Source organism: Hippopotamus amphibius, chromosome 3 (genome assembly GCF_030028045.1).
Source record: "Hippopotamus amphibius kiboko isolate mHipAmp2 chromosome 3, mHipAmp2.hap2, whole genome shotgun sequence".
In the NCBI taxonomy this organism is placed as follows: Eukaryota; Metazoa; Chordata; class Mammalia; order Artiodactyla; family Hippopotamidae; genus Hippopotamus; species Hippopotamus amphibius.
The window spans coordinates 43,042,558-43,051,931 of record NC_080188.1 but is presented as its reverse complement, the minus strand read 5'-3'; positions in this window follow the sequence as shown (position 1 = coordinate 43,051,931).

The following is a 9,374-nucleotide window of genomic DNA, read 5'->3' as shown; positions in this document are numbered from 1 at the left end:
CAGGGGCCAAGGGTTCAGTCATCCTCACTAGTTATTCACAGATGAGAGACTCTTCATTTCCCATGAAAATAAGAGTTTATGCTTCTGTATTGCTTTGCATTTTGTAGGAGAAAAAATAAACTTTCTCTTGGGACTGAAATCTTTTCCATGGCCTCTAGATTCCTTTAATCTAGTGCCCCACTCTTTCCTGTCTCAGGTTTCCAGAGCAAGTTGATTCCCCACTGGACGGGGCTCATTGAGGGGGGTCTCGTCCCATGGGTGGAGCATCTACCAGCCAGTCAGACCTTCCACACTGCCAAGATGGACCACCTCTTAGCCAGTCTTGCATTTGGTATTATCCCTAAAAACTCTCTCTTCCCTTCCCTTACTTACCTTTCTTCTCTACCACATGCCTCCCCCCTCCCCTGTTACCCTTGGTAGGCATGGCACAGTTGTGGAGAGGGATGAAGGAAAATGTACCAAATCATCTCACTGATAAATAAATATTTTCAGGTAGGGAGAGCGAGGAAAAGAGGCAGAATCTTAGTTCCCCAACCAGGGATTAAACCCAGGCCCCAGCAGATGAGTCCTAACCACTGGACTGCTGGGGAATTCCCCACAAAAAATTTTTAGAAACGAAGTTATCAAAAGATAACCTGATTGAGTAGGAAGGAAGATCCTATGGGAAGAATGAGAAGAAAAACAGACAATACGAAGGAAGAAACAGAAGAAATGGGGAATCAAGATAATTAAAATTATGCCTTGCTTTGAAAAAACTGTGTTCAGAGAGCTAAAAGCAAAGCTTGAAAACTTTGACAGGGAACAGGAAACTATATAATGTGGTGTAGCAGATTTCAAGAGTCAAATAGAAATTCTGCAACTGACAATGTCAATGAACAAAATTAAGAGGACCAATGGATGGGTTTAACAGCAAGTTAGATACAGTGGGGAAAGAACTCATGAACTCATAGGTCCAAAGGTTAGAATGTAGGGTGACAGTAAATGTCCTTAGCAATATATATTGACATCCAGGAGGTTGCATTCAAAATATTGAGGATAGAAAGAGAAATTAAGGAAACACTCCCATTCACCATTGCAACAAAAAGAATAAAATACCTAGGAATAAACCTGCCTAAGGAGGCAAAAGATCTGTATGCAGAAAACTTTAAGACATTGATGAAAGAAATCAAAGACGACACAAACAGATGGAGAGACATACCATGTTCCTGGATTGGAAGAATCAACATCGTGAAAATGACTGTACTACCCAAAGCAATTTACAGATTCAATGCAATCCCGATCAAATTACCAATGGCATTTTTCACAGAACTAGAGCAAGAAATCTTACGATTTGTATGGAAACGCAAAAGACCCCGAATAGCCAAAGCAATCTTGAGAAGGAAAAATGGAGTTGGTGGAATCAGGCTTCCTGACTTCAAACTATACTACAAGGCCATAGTGATCAAGACAGTATGGTACTGGCACAAAAATAGAAAGGATGATCAATGGAATAGAATAGAGAACTCAGAAGTAAGCCCAAACACATTATGGCCACCTTATCTTTGACAAAGGAGGCAAGAGTATACAATGGAAAAAAGACAGCCTCTTCAATAAGTGGTGCTGGGAAAATTGGACCGCAACATGTAAAAGAATGAAATTCGAACACTTCCTAACACCATACACAAAAATAAACTCCAAATGGATTAAAGACCTACATGTAAGGCCAGACACGATAAAACTCCTAGAGGAAAACATAGGCAGAACACTCTATGACATACATCAAAGCAACATCCTTTTTGGCCCACCTCCTAGAATCAGGGAAATAAAATCAAGAATAAACAAATGGGATCTCATGAAACTTAAAAGCTTTTGCACAGCAAAAGAAACCATAAACAAGACTAAAAGGTAACCCTCAGAATGGGAAAAAAAATTGCCTATGAAACAACGGACAAAGGATTAACCTCCAAAATATACAAGCAGCTCATGCAGCTTCATACCAAAAAGGCAAATAACCCAATCCACAAGTGGGTGGAAGACCTAAATAGACATTTCTCCAAAGAAGACATACAGATGGCCAACACACACATGAAAAGATGCTCAACATCACTCATCATCAGAGAAATGCAAATCAAAGCCACAGTGAGGTATCACCTCACACCCATCAGAATGGCCATCATCACAAAGTCTGGAAACAACAAATGTTGGAGAGGGTGTGGAGAAAAGGGAACTCTCCTGCACTGTTGGTGGGAATGTAAGTTGGTACAGCCACTATGGAAAACAATTTGGAGGTTCCTTAAAAAACTACAAATAGAACTACCGTATGATCCAGTCATCCCACTCCTGGGCATATACCCAAAGAAAACCATAATCCCAAAAGAAACATGTACCATAATGTTTATTGCAGCACTATTTACAATAGCCAGGACATGGAAGCAACCGAAATGCCCATCAACAAGTGAATGGATAAAGAAGATGTGGCATATATATACAATGGGATATTACTCAGCTATAAAAAGGAATGAGATGGAGCTATATGTAATGAGGTGGATAGAACTACAATCTGTCATACATAGTGAAGTAAGTCAGAAAGAGAAGGACAAATATTGTATGCTAACTCACATATACGGAATCTAAAAATGGTACTGATGAACTCAGTGACAAGAATAAGGATGCAGATACAGAGAATGGACTGGAGAACTCGAGGTATGGGAGGGGGCGGGGGGTGAAGGGGAAACTGAGACGAAGCGAGAGAGTAGCACAGACATATATATACTACCAACGGTAAAATAGTCAGTGGGAAGTTGTATAACAAAGGGAGTCCAACTGGAGGATGGAAGATGCCTTAGAGGACTGGGGCAGGGAGGGTGGGGGGGACTCGAGGGGGGGGAGTCAAGGAAGGGAGGGAATACGGGGATATGCGTATAAAAACATGATTGAACCTGTGTACCCCCCCCAAAAAAAATATTGAGGATACAATTTGCAACATAAATATGTCCACAACACCAGTGGAATCCACCTGGAATGGTAGTGGGAGGGCAGGGTGTATACCTGCACAGAAGGTGATCTTCTATGTGCTATCTTCCTTCTGTGACTTCTAGTCTACGACTTCTCAAATTGTTCTCTTCTCACTTACATAGGGACACTGAAATAAAGTGGTACGATCTTCAGGTCCTAAAGATATTTAGTAGATTCTATAAGGGACTAAATACACTACTTATTGAGATGTTCTTATATGTAATCTCTTCTTGCAGTTTAAAGTTAAAGGAAGTTTAATTCAAATTAGTTGTTCATTTAAATTTTACTCTGAAGTGAATAATTATTGCAATTATTTTTTTAAACGATATTAGTAATTAAAAGTTCAATTTGTGTTTGCTTAGTCCTCTTAAGTTTCCTGAATGTGGCTTCTTACATTTTAAGGTTAGATATCTACGGATCAGGTCTGCCAATATTTTACTGGGAGGATGGGTTTGCATTTTTAGTGTGACTTCTTTTCCTGGCCTGCAGAGGTCATCCAACCCAAGGGGTACTTAGACATTTGAAGTGGTTATAAAATTTGGTTTCCTTCCCTCTGAGTCACTCCCATGGTATTGTAATGTATCAATCACAAACTTTGCTCATACACTCACTGATTTTCCTTAAATGTTGTCCTTAATCACCCTTACTCTTGAATACTTGAGTTCTTACTTGGATTTATGGATGGCTGTCGTAACTGAGACTTAATTTGTTTTTAGAAGTACCTTGTCCCCCCAAAGGGGCTTTTTCCTTGGCTCCAGCTGGTTCATTACACTTGTAGTTTTTCTTCCTTAGGGCCACTAGGGGGCAATATTTTCTTTCTCATCATTTCTAGCAAACCATATCAATTTGCAGACATTGTGGGCTAATATTTTAAAACACTAATCAGTAATTTTTTGGGTATATTTAAAAAAATTAATAGACAAGAAAAACAGTTTTAGGTTTACATAAAAATTGAGCAGAAAGTACAGAGTTTCCTTTTATCCCCTTTACCTTTCTCCTACAGTTAATCTTATTGTCAACAGCTTGCATTAGTGTGGTATATTTGTTACAATTGATGATCCAACAATGACACATTTTTATTAACCAAATCCCATAGTTACATCAGGGTTTACTCTTTATGTTGTATATTATGTGTATATTATAGGGTTTTGACAAATGTATAATGACATGTACCTGTTGTCTCAGTATCATACACAGTAGTTTCATAGCCCTAAAAATCTCCTGTGCTTCACCTGTTCATCCCTCCCTCCTCCCCAAACTCTGGCGGTCGCTGATCATTCTATTGTCGCTATAGTTTTACCTTTTCTGAAATGTCATCCATCTGGAATCATACAGTGTGTATCCACTGCAGATTGGCTTCTTTTGCTTAGCAGTATGCATTTAAGATTACTTCATAAATTTTTGTGGCTTGATAGCAGAATATATTCCATTGTATGTTGTACCACAGTTTGTTTATCCATTCAGCTATTGATGGACATCCTGTTTGCTTCCAAGTTTGGCAATTATGAGTAAAAGCTGCTATAAACATTTGTATGCAGATTCTTGTGTGAACGTAAGTTTTCAGCTCATTTGGGTAAATACTAAGGAGTGCATTTGCTGGATCACATGGCAAAGAGTATTTTAAGTTTTGTAAGAAACTGCCAAACTGTCTTCCCAAGTAGCTGTACCATTTTGTATTTCTACTAGCAATGGATGAGAGTTCCTGTTACTCCACATCCTTACCAGCATTTGGTTTTACTGGTGTGTGGATTTTAACCTTTCTAATAGGTGTTCAGTATCTCATTGCTTTTGAGTTTGCAATTTCATGCTGACCTATGATGTTGAGCATTTTCCCCCATATTCCAAATAGTTGCTATCTGTATGTTTTTGGTTTTTTTTTTTTGGATAGGTGATTTTTTGCCGATTCAAAAAAATTGTGTTGCTTGTTTTCTTATTATTGAATTTTATAACTTCTTAGCATCTTTTGGATACTAGTCCTTTATAAGATATATGTTTTGCTAAGATTTTCTCCCAGCCTATGAGATGTCATTTTATTCTCTTAACACTATCTTTGGCAGAGCAGGAAAATTTAACTTTAATTAAAGTCTAACTTACCAGTTTTTCTTTCATAGAGACTACTTTTGATATCATATCTACAGAGTCTTCACCAAATCTGAGGTCATCTAGGTATCCTTTCTTATGTTCTAGGAATTTTTATTTTTGCATTTTACAATTAGGTTTATGAGCCACTTGAGTTAATTTTTGTGAAAGGTGTTAGGTCAATGTCTAGATTCTTTTCTGTCCTTTCATATGACAATGATTTTATATTATAATCTGGTCTTTTCTCTAGCACTATTGATTACATTTGATTTTTATTTTTGGTAATTTAGAAAAGTTTCTTTCAACTTTATAACTTGTTATGCAAACCCAAGTTCAAATCTCATCTCCACCAAAGGCTAGCTCCTGAGTGACCTTGGAAATATTACTTATAACAAGATTTAGATTCCCTGTTGTTAAGATAGGGGTGTTACTTTTAACCCTGTGGCTCTTCTTCCATTATATTTAGACCTGCACTGTCCAATATGGTAGCCGCTAGCCAAATGTGGCTATTAAGCACTTGAAATGTGGCTAGTCTGAATTGAGATTCAAATAGAAACACACACCTAATTCCAAAGGTTTAGTAACCAAAAAAAAAAAAAAAAGATAGATCATTAATTTTTTTGTATGTCAGGCTATAATATTATATACATATTGGGTTAAATAAAACTTTAAAATTAACTTCTAAATTAACTATTAAAATTACCTTCACCTACTTCTTTTTACCTTTTTCATGTGGCTACTAGAAAATTTTAAATTACATACGTGGTTCCTGCTGTATTTCTGTTGGACGGCACTTCTCTCTAGACTTTGGTATCCATTACTGTACCAAGAGTAAGTTAGAGTTAAATTTTCCAAAAATATTTTGCACTTCTTACGTAGAATGCTCTTAGCATATATTATTTCCCTTTGCTTTGTACTCCAAGCAGAACTTTTCACCTAGAACAAGGGAGGTGTTATTATGACCTTATTGCTTTCTAATAAGGACATAAATAGGATTATTGCAAAAATAACACAAAATACAGGAGAAGGAAGGGCAAATACAACTGGGTAAAAGGCAGAGAGGATTAATTATAAAGCTAATAAAGTTTAAGTTTAAGCTGCAGAGACTTTCACTGACACAGGTTCCTTTCAGAGCCCTAAGAAGATGCTAGCAATGTGTTCACTGGGTCTTATGTTTGTAGCTCTTGAAAATGTAAGATATTTTAAACACAACCGGTGAAGACATCTATTTCTCTCCACGTTGACTTTCCTTTCAGAATACTTTGTGTCAATGGCATTCAAGTGATCACAGACATTTTCGAGATCTGCCTCAGAAAGGTTGAATTGGGGAGACATTGAATTTGGTTTTAGTGGAGTATATGTGTGTGGCTTGTGAATAAGTTGCTCTGGTTGTTTCATTTTAGAAATGTCTCAGGAATACTCCTACCCCCCACTGTCTCAATGTATTAAGTGCTGAGATACCAAAGTGAAAGGTGAAAGTTGGCATTGCCATGTGAACTTGTCTTGTGGTGCTTGGCTGCAGAAGTATGAGTAATAAAAGAGAAAAAAGGTCTGTAATGTTTGAAGCCAAAAACTAGTCTGTGTAAGATTCTACCAATCAGACAGTAAAATTGGAAGCAGAGGTTTCAGTTTTCATTGATGGCTCCTTTAAAGGGAAGATCTTTTCTGCCAGGAATATATTTGATATTACAGCACATAGTTTTTTTCTTTTTTAGTGGGAATTGAATAAAATTGATTTTATTAGAGTTACTGTGCTTGTAGGGCACAGATTAGCAGTACAATAAGCAATGAGGGGCTTCCCTGGTGGCGCAGTGGTTAAGAATCTGCCTGCCAATGCAGGGGACATGGGTTCTATCCCTGGGCCTGGAAGATTCCATATGCCTTGGAGCAACTAAGCCCGTGCGCCACAACTACTGAGCCTGCGCTCTAGAGCCTGTGAGCCACAACTACTGAGCCCACGAGCTGCAACTACTGAAGCCTGCATGCCTAGAGCCTGTGCACCTCAACAAGAGAAGCCACTACAGTGAGAAACCCACAAATCACAGACTAAGAGTAACCCCCGCTTACCGCAACTAGAGAAAGCTCATGTGCAGCAACGAAGACCCAACACAGCCAAATAAATAAATAAGAAAACAAATCTTTAATAAGCAATGAGAATGTCTGCGTGTAAAGTCACACACACGTGGTAGATGACTGTGCTACTTTCAGAATATAACCAGGGAGAGGTTTAAAAAATATGAATGCAACGTCATCCAAAGTTATTCTTAAAATTTGGTGAGGATTCTTGTGGGTCCCTGAGATTCTTTTGATAGGTCAGTGAGGTAAAACTATTTTTATAATAATATAAAGATTTTATTTTCCTTTTCCATTCTCATTCTATGAAGAGTAGAGTTTTCCAGCTGCTACGTATGTGATATTGTGACAGATGAAGACTGAATGCAGAAGCAGGTAAGAGAATCCTAATATCTCTTATTGTCAGACTTGAAAGAGAGTTCAAAGATAAAACCATTCTTCTCACTAAATTTTGTTAATTAAATTGAGCATTCTCATCAAATTAAAAAACTATTTTTAATTTAAAAGGATGCAATTTGTATTAACATGTAATTTGTGTTATTGATATTTTAAAATGAATTAATAACTAAACATTAAAACTAAACATTAAACATTAGTTTTAATTTCTACCATCAAAAATGTTTTCAGTGATCAAATTCCTGCTCCAGTAGGTCCTTATTTAATTTCGTTGAAAGCTAAGAACAAGAAACTACCTGAGTCATAAAAGGCCATTGTCATTTTCAACACCAGCTCCAGTATTTGAAATTCTTTGTTTTGTGTCCAGGACGTTTTCTATTCCACAGTGAGATCAGTGATTGATGAGACATAGGTCTTTCTTCTGTAATGTGGGAAAAGAGTGACTATGAAAGGAGAGGAAGGAAAGGAGAATGTGTTCTCCGGCAGATCTATCTTAGGTAAATCCATAAGTGGGAGGTAAGAGTGGAAATTGAGCCCTTAATTCCATCTGTTTGCCTGTAGCCTTGGGAAGTTTTCAGGTTCCTCCAGGAGGAGCGTACCCAGGAAGACACTTGATCTTGATGGTTTAGCTGGCAATTATATACCTACACTAATAATTATATACCTACACTGTACTAAATAATTAAAGTACAGTGAGGAAGAACACAGAGAAGATGTGGGGCTGGAAGGACAGATAATTTTAATTGGTTTGAAGGATATTGAAAGTAAACAAAATGAATTTCTACAGTGGTTTTGAGTGTACAGAGCACTTTGATGTATTATCTATTGATACTTTGATCATCATGTTAACCTTGTGGGATATCTATAACAGGGGTTTTTGCTCCCATTTTACAGATAAGAAAAATGAGACTCAGAGAGAATGTTTTTTTGATAGAGGGTTATCTAGGAAATCCTTTGATTAGCACTTTTAATTAGTGTCACATGATGCTAATGGCAAAATATTTTTGGAAAATTGAATACTAATTTACTATCATTTGGCTATGAAAACCTTAACAGTTCATAATATGTTATTCAGCTCTGCAAATCTGAAACACTGTGGCTGATAAAGCTTTAATCACTACTAGTAAAATTTTAACCACCTGAAAAACATAACATGAATCTATTTTGTGCGTGTGTATTTAGGTTTTCTCCATGCTGATGGGGCTGACTCTAATATGAAGAATGTTATTAAACCTACTCATATGTTTCCTATGTGGGGGCTCTACTGTAGTTCATATTAGTTCCACCCACTCCCTCCCGCTCTGAATGAACTGCAATGGTCTGGGTTATAAATTTAAATCAGATTAAGTTCTACCTTTTAGGTGTGCGGAGCTAGAGTCTCACCTTTAGTGGGTACGTTTTATATTTTATTTTATTAATTAAAAAAATTGAAGTATAGGTAATTTATAATGTTATGTTAGTTTTAGGTGTACAGCCAAGTGATTCAGTTATTTATATATATAGATACACACACAAATATATATATATTTACTCTTTTTCAGATTCTTTTCTATTATAGGTTATAAGATATCGAGTATAGTTCCCTGTGCTATACAGTAGGTCCTTGTTGTTTATCTATTTTATATATAGTAGTGTGCATATGTTAATCCCAAACTCTTAATTTATCTCCTTCCCCCCTGTCTCCCCCCCCCCATATTCCCCTTTGGTAACCATAAGTTTGCTTTTTATGTGAGTCTATTTTTGTCTTCTAAAGTTCATTTGTATCATTTTTTAAGATTCCATTTGTAAGTGATATCATATGATATTTATCTTTGTATGATTTACTTCACTTA